Raw genomic sequence first — 11968 nt, forward strand, 5'->3', positions numbered from 1 at the left:
TTGCTCAAAATATGTCAGAAAACCACGCATTAAGGAAATCCCGCATAGTGCGAAATGATCTTGTTTTTTCTAAACCAAACGTTTTAACTCGAAAAGCTTTGGTGTTGCGTGTATGTCTAAGCGTGTAGCCTCAAAAGAGAACGCACAGGAGAGTTTTCTCTCGAAAGAATATGTAAGAATACCACGTTATAAGGAAATACAGTGTTGCACAGTAAAGACAAATACGTACTTATTGGAAAAACTTAAACCTTACGAGAAGAAATAAGGCATCTTAAAAAATTAGTTTGTATCTCCTAAACAACACATTATAACTCGAAAAGATTTGGTGTGGTGTTTATGTCTAAACGTGTAGCCTCAAAAGAGAACCCACAGGAAAATTTTCTTTCGTCAAAATTTGTCAGAAAACCACGTTTTAAGGAAATCCCGCATTCTGCGAAATTATCTTGTTTTTCTTAAACAAAACGTTTTAACTCGAAAAGCTTTGGTGTTGCGTGTATGTCTAAGCGTGTAGCCTCAAAAGAGAACGCAAAGGAGAGTTTTTTTCTCGAAAGAATGTGTAAGAATACCACGTTATTAGGAAATACAGTGTTGCAGAGTAAAGACAAATACTTATGTATTGGAAAAAACTTTATGAGAAGAAATAACGCATCGTAAGAAATTAGCTTGTATCTCCTAAACAACACGTTGTAACTTAAAAAGATTTGGTGTGGCCTGTACGTCTAAACGTGTAGCCTGAAAAGAGAACCCATAGGAGAATTTTCTTTGGTCAAAATATGTCAGAAACTACGTATTAAGGAAATCCCGCATAGTGCGAAATTATCTTGTTTTTTCTAAACCAAACGTTTTAACTCGAAAAGCTTTGGTGTTGCGTGTATGTCTAAGCGTGTAGCCTCAAAAGAGAACGCACAGGAGAGTTTTCTCTCGAAAGAATATGTAAGAATACCACGTTATAAGGAAAGACAGTGTTGCAGAGTAAAGACAAATACGTACTTATTGGAAACACTTAAACTTTACGAGAAGAAATAAGGCATCGTACAAAATTAGTATGTATCTCCTAAACAACACGATATAACTCGGAAAGATTTGGTGTGGTGTGTATGTCTAAACATGTAGCCTCAAAAGAGAACCCACAGGAGAATTTTTGTTCGTTAAATTTTGTCAGAAAACCACGTTTTAAGGAAATCCCGCATTGTGCGAAATTATCTTGTTTTTCCTAAACAACACGTTGTAACTCGAAAAGCTTTGGTGCTGCGTGTATGTCTAAGCGTATAGCCTCAAAAGAGAACGCAAAGGAGAGTTTTTTCTCGAAAGAATATGTAAGAATACCACGTTATTAGGAAATACACTGTTGCAGAGTAAAGACAAATACTTACGTATTGGAATAACTTTACGAGAAGAAATAACGCATCGTAAGAAATTAGCTTGTATCTCCTAAACAACACGTTGTAACTTAAAAAGATTTGGTGTGGCCTGTACGTCTAAACGTGTAGCCTGAAAAGAGAACCCATAGGAGAATTTTCTTTGGTCAAAATTTGTCAGAAAACCACTTATTGAGGATATCCCGCATAGTGCGAAATTTTCTTGTTTTTCCTAAACCAAAAGTTTTAACTCGAAAAGCTTTGGTGTTGCGTGTATGTCTAAGCGTGTAGCCTCAAAAGAGAACGCACAGGAGAGTTTTCTCTCGAAAGAATATGTAAAAATACCACGTTATAAGGAAATACAGTGTTGCAGAGTAAAGACAAATACGTACTTATTGGAAAAACTTAAACTTTACGAGAAGAAATAAGGCATCTTACAAAATTAGGTTGTATCTCCTAAACAACACGTTATAACTCGAAAAGATTTGGTGTGGTGTGTACGTCTAAACGTGTAGCCTAAAAAGAGAACCCACAGGATAATTTTCTTTCGTCAAAATTTGTCAGAAAACCACGTTTTAAGGAAATCCCGCATCGTGTGAAATTATCTTGTTTTTCCTAAAAAACACGTTGTAACTCGAAAAGCTTTGGTGTTGCGTGTTTGTCTAAGCATGTAGCCTCAAAGGGGAACGCACAGGAGAGTTTTCTCTTGAAAGAATATGCAAGAATACCACGTTATAAGGAAATACAGTGTTGCAGAGTAAAGGCAAATATGTACGTAATGGAAACACTTAAACTTTATGAGAAGAAATAACGCATCGTAAAAAAATTAGCTTGTATCTCCTAAACAACATGTTGTAACTAGAAAAGATTTGGTGTTGCGTGAATGTCTAAGCATGTAGCCTCAAAGGAGAACGCAAAGGAGAGTTTTTTCTCGAAAGAATATGCAAGAATACCACGTTATAAGGAAATACAGTGTTGCAGAGTAAAGGCAAATATGTACATAATGGAAACACTTAAACTTTATGAGAAGAAATAACGCATAGTAAAAAAATTAACTTGTTTCTCCTAAACAACACGTTGTAACTCGAAAAGATTTGGTGTGGCGTGTACGTCTAAATGTGTAGACTCAAAAGAGAACCCACGGGAGTATTTTCTTTTGTCAAATTTTGTCAAAAACCACATTTTAAGGAAATCCCGCATCGTGCGAAATTATCTTGTTTTTCCTAAACAACACGTTGGAACTCGAAAAGCTTTGGTGTTGCGTGTATGTCTAAGCGTGTAGCCTCAAAAGAGAACGCAAAGGAGAGTTTTTTCTCGAAAGAATATGTAAGAATACCACGTTATTAGGAAATACAGTGTTGCAGAGTAAAGAGAAATACTTACTTATCGGAAAAAACTTTACGAGAAGAAATAACACATCGTAAGAAATTAGCTTGTATCTCCTAAACAACACGTTGTAACATAAAAAGATTTGGTGTGGCCTGGACGTCTAAACGTGTAGCCTGAAAAGAGAACCCATAGGAGAATTTTCTTTGGTCAAAATTTGCCAGAAAACCACGTATTAAGGAAATCCAGCATAGTGCGAAATTATCTTGTTTTTCCTAAACCAAACGTTTTAACTCGAAAAGCTTTGGTGTTGCGTGTATGTCTAAGCGTGTAGCCTCAAAAGAGAACGCACAGGAGAGTTTTCTCTCGAAAGAATATGTAAGAATACCACGTTATAAGGAAATACAGTGTTGCAGAGTAAAGACAAATACGTACTTATTGGAAAAACTTAAACTTTACGAGAAGAAATAATGCATCTTACAAAATTAGTTTGCATCTCCTAAACAACACGTTATAACTCGAAAAGATTTGGTGTGGTGTGTACGTCTAAACGTGTAGCCTCAAAAGAGAACCCACAGGATAATTTTCTTTCGTCAAAATTTGTCAGAAAACCACGTTTTAAGGAAATCCCGCATCATGCTAAATTATCTTGTTTTTCCTAAAAAACACATTGTAACTCGAAAAACTTTGGTGTTGCGTGTATGTCAAAGGGTATAGCCTCAAAAGAGAACGCACAGGAGAGTTTTCTCTCGAAAGAATATGTAAGAATACCACGTTATAAGGAAATACAGTGTTGCAGAGTAAAGACAAATACGTACTTATTGGAAAAACTTAAACTTTACGAGAAGAAATTAGGCATCTTACAAAATTAGTTTCTATCCCCTAAACAACACGTTATAACTCGAAAAGATTTGCTGTGGTATGTAGGTCTAAACGTGTAGCCTAAAAAGAGAACCCACAGGATAATTTTCTTTCGTCAAAATTTGTCAGAAAACCACGTTTTAAGGAAATCCCGCATCGTGTGAAATTATCTTGTTTTTCCTAAAAAACACGTTGTAACTCGAAAAGCTTTGGTGTTGCGTGTATGTCTAAGCATGTAGCCTCAAATGGGAACGCACAGGAGAGTTTTCTCTCGAAAGAATATGCAAGAATACCACGTTATAAGGAAATACAGTGTTGCAGAGTAAAGGCAAATATGTACGTAATGGAAACACTTAAACTTTATGAGAAGAAATAACGCATCGTAAAAAAATTAGTTTGTATCTCCTAAACAACACGTTGCAACTCGAAAAGATCTGGTGTTGCGTGAATGTCTAAGCATGTAGCCTCAAAGGAGAACGCACAGGAGAGTTTTCTCTCGAAAGAATATGCAAGAATACCACGTTATAAGGAAATACAGTGTTGCAGAGTAAAGGCAAATATGTACGTAATGGAAACACTTAAACTTTATGAGAAGAAATAACGCATCGTAAAAAAATTAGCTTGTTTCTCCTAAACAACACGTTGTAACTCGAAAAGATTTGGTGTGGCGTGTACGTCTAAATGTGTAGCCTCAAAAGAGAACCCACAGGAGTATTTTCTTTCGTCAAAATTTGTCAGAAAACCACGTTTTAAGGAAATCCCGCATCATGCGAAATTATCTTGTTTTTCCTAAACAACACGTTGTAAGTCGAAAAGCTTTGGTGTTGCGTGTATGTCTAAGCGTGTAGCCTCAAAAGAGAACGCAAAGGAGAGTTTTTTCTCGAAAGAATATGTAAGAATACCACGTTATTAGGAAATACAGTGTTGCAGAGTAAAGACAAATACTTACGTCTTGGAAAAACTTTACAAGAAGAAATAACGCATCGTAAGAAATTAGCTTGTACCTCCTAAACAACACGTTGTAACTCATAAAGCTTTGGTGTTGCGTGTATGTGTAAGCGTGTAGCCTCAAAGGAGAACGCAAAGGAGAGTTTTTTCTCGAAAGAATATGTAAGAATACCACGTTATTAGGAAATACAGTGTTGCAGAGTAAAGACAAATACTTAAGTATTGGAAAAACTTTACGAGAAGAAATAACTCATCGTACAAAATTAGCTTGTATCTACTAAACAACACGTTGCAACTTAAAAAGATTTGGTGTGGCCTGTACGTCTAAACGTGTAGCCTGAAAAAAGAAGCTATAGGAGAATTTTCTTTGGTCAAAATTTGTCAGAAAACCACGTATTAAGGAAATCCCGCATCGTGCGAAATTATCTTGTTTTTCCTAAACAAAACGTTTTAACTCGAAATGCTTTGGTGTTGCGTGTATGTCTAAGCGTGTAGCCTCAAAAGAGAACGCTCAGGAGAGTTTTCTCTCGAAAGAATATGCAAGAATACCACGTTATAAGGAAATACAGTGTTGCAGAGTAAAGGCAAATATGTACGTAATGGAAACACTTAAACTTTATGAGAAGAAATAACGCATCGTAAAAAAATTAGCTTGTTTCTCCTAAACAACACGTTGTAACTCGAAAAGATTTGGTGTGGCGTGTACGTCTAAATGTGTAGCCTCAAAAGAGAACCCACAGGAGTATTTTCTTTCGTCAAAATTTGTCAGAAAACCACGTTTTAAGGAAATCCCGCATCATGCGAAATTATCTTGTTTTTCCTAAACAACACGTTGTAAGTCGAAAAGCTTTGGTGTTGCGTGTATGTCTAAGCGTGTAGCCTCAAAAGAGAACGCAAAGGAGAGTTTTTTCTCGAAAGAATATGTAAGAATACCACGTTATTAGGAAATACAGTGTTGCAGAGTAAAGACAAATACTTATGTCTTGGAAAAACTTTACAAGAAGAAATAACGCATCGTAAGAAATTAGCTTGTACCTCCTAAACAACACGTTGTAACTCGAAAAGCTTTGGTGTTGCGTGTATGTGTAAGCGTGTAGCCTCAAAGGAGAACGCAAAGGAGAGTTTTTTCTCGAAAGAATATGTAAGAATACCACGTTATTAGGAAATACAGTGTTGCAGAGTAAAGACAAATACTTATGTATTGGAAAAACTTTACGAGAAGAAATAACGCATCGTACAAAATTAGCTTGTATCTACTAAACAACACGTTGCAACTTAAAAAGATTTGGTGTGGCCTGTACGTCTAAACGTGTAGCCTGAAAAAATAAGCTATAGGAGAATTTTCTTTGGTCAAAATTTGTTCAGAAAACCACGTATTAAGGAAATCCCGCATCGTGCGAAATTATCTTGTTTTTCCTAAACAAAACGTTTTAACTCGAAATGCTTTGGTGTTGCGTGTATGTCTAAGCGTGTAGCCTCAAAAGAGAACGCTCAGGAGAGTTTTCTCTCGAAAGAATATGTAAGAATACCACGTTATAAGGAAATACAGTGTTACAGAGTAAAGACAAATACGTACTTATTGGAAAAACTTAAACTTTACGAGAAGAAATAACGCATCGTATAAAATTAGCTTGTATCTCCTAAACAACACGTTGTAACTTGAAAAGATTTGGTGTGGCTTGTACGGCTAAACGTGTAGCCTCAAAAGAGTACCCACAGGAGAGTTTTATTTCGTCAAAATTTGTCAGAAAACCACGTTTTAAGGAAATCCCGCATCATGCGAAATTATCTTGTTTTTCCTAAACAACACATTGTAAATCGAAAAGCTTTGGTGTTGCGTGAATGTCTAAGCATGTAGCCTCAAAGGAGAACGCACAGGAGAGTTTTCTCTCGAAAGAATATGCAAGAATACCACGTTATAAGGAAATACAGTGTTGCAGAGTAAAGGCAAATATGTACGTAATGGAAACACTTAAACTTTATGAGAAGAAATAACGCATCGTAGAAAAATTACCTTGTTGCTCCTAAACAACACGCTGTAACTCGAAAAGATTTGGTGTGGCGTGTACGTCTAAATGTGTAGCCTCAAAAGAGAACCCACAGGAGTATTTTCTTTCGTCAAAATTTGTCAGAAAACCACGTTTTAAGGAAATCCCGCATCGTGCAAAAATATCTTGTTTTTCCTAAACAACACGTTGTAACTCGAAAAGCTTTGGTGTTGCGTGTATGTCTAAGCATGTAGCCTCAAAAGAGAACGCAAAGGAGAGTTTTTTCTCGAAAGAATATGTAAGAATACCACGTTATTAGGAAATACAGTGTTGCAGAGTAAAGACAAATACTTACGTCTTGGAAAAACATTACGAGAAGAAATAACGCATCGTAAGAAATTAGCTTGTATCTCCTAAACAACACGTTGTAACATAAAAAGATTTGGTGTGGCCTGTACGTCTAAACGTGTAGCCTGAAAAGAGAACCCATAGGAGAATTTTCTTTGGTCAAAATTTGTCAGAAAACCATGTATTAAGGAAATCCCGCATAGTGCGACATTATCTTGTTTTTCTTAAACCAAACGTTTTAACTCGAAAAGCTTTCGTGTTGCGTGTATGTCTAAGCGTGTAGCCTCAAAAGAGAACACACAGGAGAGTTTTCTCTCGAAAGAATATGTAAGAATACCACGTTATAAGGAAATACAATGTTGCAGAGTAAAGACAAATACGTACTTATTGGAAAAACTTAAACCTTACGAGAAGAAATAAGGCATCTTAAAAAATTAGTTTGTATCTCCTAAACAACACATTATAACTCGAAAAGATTTGGTGTGGTGTGTATGTCTAAACGTGTAGCCTCAAAAGAGAACCCACAGGAAAATTTTCTTTCGTCAAAATTTGTCAGAAAACCACGTTTTAAGGAAATCCCGCATTCTGCGAAATTATCTTGTTTTTCTTAAACAAAACGTTTTAACTCGAAAAGCTTTGGTGTTGCGTGTATGTCTAAGCGTGTAGCCTCAAAAGAGAACGCACAGGAGAGTTTTCTCTCGAAAGAATATGTAAGAATACCACGTTATAAGGAAATACAGTGTTGCAGAGTAAAGACAAATATGTACTTATTGGAAAAACTTAAACTCAAGAGAAGAAATAACGCATCGTACAAAATTAGCTTGTATCTCCTAAACAACACGTTGTAACTTAAAAAGATTTGGTGTGGCCTGTACGTCTAAACGTGTAGCCTCAAAAGAGAACCCATAGGAGAATTTTCTTTGGTCAAAATTTGTCAGAAAACCACGTATTAAGGAAATTCCGCATCGTGCGAAATTATCTTGTTTTTCCTAAACAAAACGTTTTAACTCGAAAAGCTTTGGTGTTGCGTGTATGTCTAAGCCTGTAACCTCAAAGGAGAATGCCCAGGAGAATTTTCTCTCGAAAGAATATGTAAGAATACCACGTTAAAGAAATACAGTGTTGCAGAGTAAAGACAAACACGTACTTATTGGAAAAACTTAAACTTTACGAGAAGAAATAAGGCATGTTCCAAAATTAGTTTGTATCTCCTAAACAACACGTTATAACTTGAAAAGATTTGGTGTGGTGTGTACGTCTAAACTTGTAGCCTCAAAAGAGAACCCACAGGATAATTTTCTTTCGTCAAAATTTGCCAGAAAACCACGTTTTAAGGAAATCCCGCATCTTGCGAAATTATCTTGTTTTTCCTAAACAACACGTTGTAACTCGAAAGCTTTGGTGTTGCGTGTATGTCTAAGCGTGTAGCCTCAAAAGAGAACGCACAGGAGAGTTTTCTCTCGAAAGAATATGTAAGGATACCACGTTATAAGGAAATACAGTGTTGCAGAGTAAAGTCAAATACGTACGTATTGGAAACACTTTATGAGAGAAATAACGCATCTGGCAAAATTGGCTTGTATGTCCTAAACAACTCGTTGTAACTCGAAAAGATTTGGTGTGGGGTGCACGTCTAAACGTGTAGCCTCAAAAGAGTACCCACAGGAGAGTTTTATTTCGTCAAAATTTGTCAGAAAACCACGTTTTAAGGAAATCCCGCATCTTGCGAAATTATCTTGTTTTTCCTAAACAACACGTTGTAAATCGAAAAGCTTTGGTGTTGCGTGAATGTCTAAGCATGTAGCCTCAAAGGAGAACGCACAGGAGAGTTTTCTCTCTAAAGAATATGCAAGAATACCACGTTATAAGGAAATACAGTGTTGCAGAGTAAAGGCAAATATGTACGTAATGGAAACACTAAAACTTTATGAGAAGAAATAACGCATCGTAAAAAATTAGCTTGTTTCTCCTAAACAACACGTTGTAATTCGAAATGATTTGGTGTGGCATGTACATCTAAATGTGTAGCCTCAAAGAGAACCCACAGGAGTATTTTCTTTCGTCAAAATTTGTCAGAAAACCACGTTTTAAGGAAATCCCGCATCGTGCGAAATTATCTTGTTTTTCCTAAACAACACGTTGTAACTCGAAAAGCTTTGGTGTTGCGTGTATGTCTAAGCGTGTAGCCTCAAAAGAGAACGCAAAGGAGAGTTTTTTTCTCGAAAGAATGTGTAAGAATACCACGTTATTAGGAAATACAGTGTTGCAGAGTAAAGACAAATACTTATGTATTGGAAAAAACTTTATGAGAAGAAATAACGCATCGTAAGAAATTAGCTTGTATCTCCTAAACAACACGTTGTAACTTAAAAAGATTTGGTGTGGCCTGTACGTCTAAACGTGTAGCCTGAAAAGAGAACCCATAGGAGAATTTTCTTTGGTCAAAATATGTCAGAAACCACGTATTAAGGAAATCCCGCATAGTGCGAAATTATCTTGTTTTTTTCTAAACCAAACGTTTTAACTCGAAAAGCTTTGGTGTTGCGTGTATGTCTAAGCGTGTAGCCTCAAAAGAGAACGCACAGGAGAGTTTTCTCTCGAAAGAATATGTAAGAATACCACGTTATAAGGAAATACAGTGTTGCAGAGTAAAGACAAATACGTACTTATTGGAAACACTTAAACTTTACGAAAAGAAATAAGGCATCGTACAAAATTAGTATGTATCTCCTAAACAACACGATATAACTCGGAAAGATTTGGTGTGGTGTGTATGTCTAAACATGTAGCCTCAAAAGAGAACCCACAGGAGAATTTTTGTTCGTTAAATTTTGTCAGAAAACCACGTTTTAAGGAAATCCCGCATTGTGCGAAATTATCTTGTTTTTCCTAAACAAAACGTTGTAACTCGAAAAGCTTTGGTGCTGCGTGTATGTCTAAGCGTATAGCCTCAAAAGAGAACGCAAAGGAGAGTTTTTTCTCGAAAGAATATGTAAGAATACCACGTTATTAGGAAATACACTGTTGCAGAGTAAAGACAAATACTTACGTATTGGAATAACTTTACGAGAAGAAATAACGCATCGTAAGAAATTAGCTTGTATCTCCTAAACAACACGTTGTAACTTAAAAAGATTTGGTGTGGCCTGTACGTCTAAACGTGTAGCCTGAAAAGAGAACCCATAGGAGAATTTTCTTTGGTCAAAATTTGTCAGAAAACCACTTATTGAGGATATCCCGCATAGTGTGAAATTTTCTTGTTTTTCCTAAACCAAAAGTTTTAACTCGAAAAGCTTTGGTGTTGCGTGTATGTCTAAGCGTGTAGCCTCAAAAGAGAACGCACAGGAGAGTTTTCTCTCGAAAGAATATGTAAAAATACCACGTTATAAGGAAATACAGTGTTGCAGAGTAAAGACAAATACGTACTTATTGGAAAAACTTAAACCTTACGAGAAGAAATAAGGCATCTTACAAAATTAGGTTGTATCTCCTAAACAACACGTTATAACTCGAAAAGATTTGGTGTGGTGTGTACGTCTAAACGTGTAGCCTAAAAAGAGAACCCACAGGATAATTTTCTTTCGTCAAAATTTGTCAGAAAACCACGTTTTAAGGAAATCCCGCATCGTGTGAAATTATCTTGTTTTTCCTAAAAAACACGTTGTAACTCGAAAAGCTTTGGTGTTGCGTGTTTGTCTAAGCATGTAGCCTCAAAGGGGAACGCACAGGAGAGTTTTCTCTTGAAAGAATATGCAAGAATACCACGTTATAAGGAAATACAGTGTTGCAGAGTAAAGGCAAATATGTACGTAATGGAAACACTTAAACTTTATGAGAAGAAATAACGCATCGTAAAAAAATTAGCTTGTATCTCCTAAACAACATGTTGTAACTAGAAAAGATTTGGTGTTGCGTGAATGTCTAAGCATGTAGCCTCAAAGGAGAACGCAAAGGAGAGTTTTTTCTGGAAAGAATATGCAAGAATACCACGTTATAAGGAAATACAGTGTTGCAGAGTAAAGGCAAATATGTACGTAATGGAAACACTTAAACTTTATGAGAAGAAATAACGCATAGTAAAAAAATTAGCTTGTTTCTCCTAAACAACACGTTGTAACTCGAAAAGATTTGGTGTGGCGTGTACGTCTAAACGTGTAGACTCAAAAGAGAACCCACGGGAGTATTTTCTTTTGTCAAATTTTGTCAGAAAACCACATTTTAAGGAAATCCCGCATCGTGCGAAATTATCTTGTTTTTCCTAAACAACACGTTGGAACTCGAAAAGCTTTGGTGTTGCGTGTATGTCTAAGCGTGTAGCCTCAAAAGAGAACGCAAAGGAGAGTTTTTTCTCGAAAGAATATGTAAGAATACCACGTTATTAGGAAATACAGTGTTGCAGAGTAAAGAGAAATACTTACTTATTGGAAAAAACTTTACGAGAAGAAATAACACATCGTAAGAAATTAGCTTGTATCTCCTAAACAACACGTTGTAACATAAAAAGATTTGGTGTGGCCTGGACGTCTAAACGTGTAGCCTGAAAAGAGAACCCATAGGAGAATTTTCTTTGGTCAAAATTTGCCAGAAAACCACGTATTAAGGAAATCCAGCATAGTGCGAAATTATCTTGTTTTTCCTAAACCAAACGTTTTAACTCGAAAAGCTTTGGTGTTGCGTGTATGTCTAAGCGTGTAGCCTCAAAAGAGAACGCACAGGAGAGTTTTCTCTCGAAAGAATATGTAAGAATACCACGTTATAAGGAAATACAGTGTTGCAGAGTAAAGACAAATACGTACTTATTGGAAAAACTTAAACTTTACGAGAAGAAATAATGCATCTTACAAAATTAGTTTGCATCTCCTAAACAACACGTTATAACTCGAAAAGATTTGGTGTGGTGTGTACGTCTAAACGTGTAGCCTCAAAAGAGAACCCACAGGATAATTTTCTTTCGTCAAAATTTGTCAGAAAACCACGTTTTAAGGAAATCCCGCATCGTGCGAAATTATCTTGTTTTTCCTAAACAACACGTTGTAACTCGAAAAGCTTTGGTGTTGCGTGTATGTCTAAGCATGTAGCCTCAAAGGGGAACGCACAGGACAGTTTTCTCTTGAAAGAATATGCAAGAATACCACGTTA

This window comes from Apodemus sylvaticus, unplaced genomic scaffold (genome assembly GCF_947179515.1).
Source record: "Apodemus sylvaticus unplaced genomic scaffold, mApoSyl1.1 scaffold_153, whole genome shotgun sequence".
NCBI classification, from domain to species: domain Eukaryota; kingdom Metazoa; phylum Chordata; class Mammalia; order Rodentia; family Muridae; genus Apodemus; species Apodemus sylvaticus.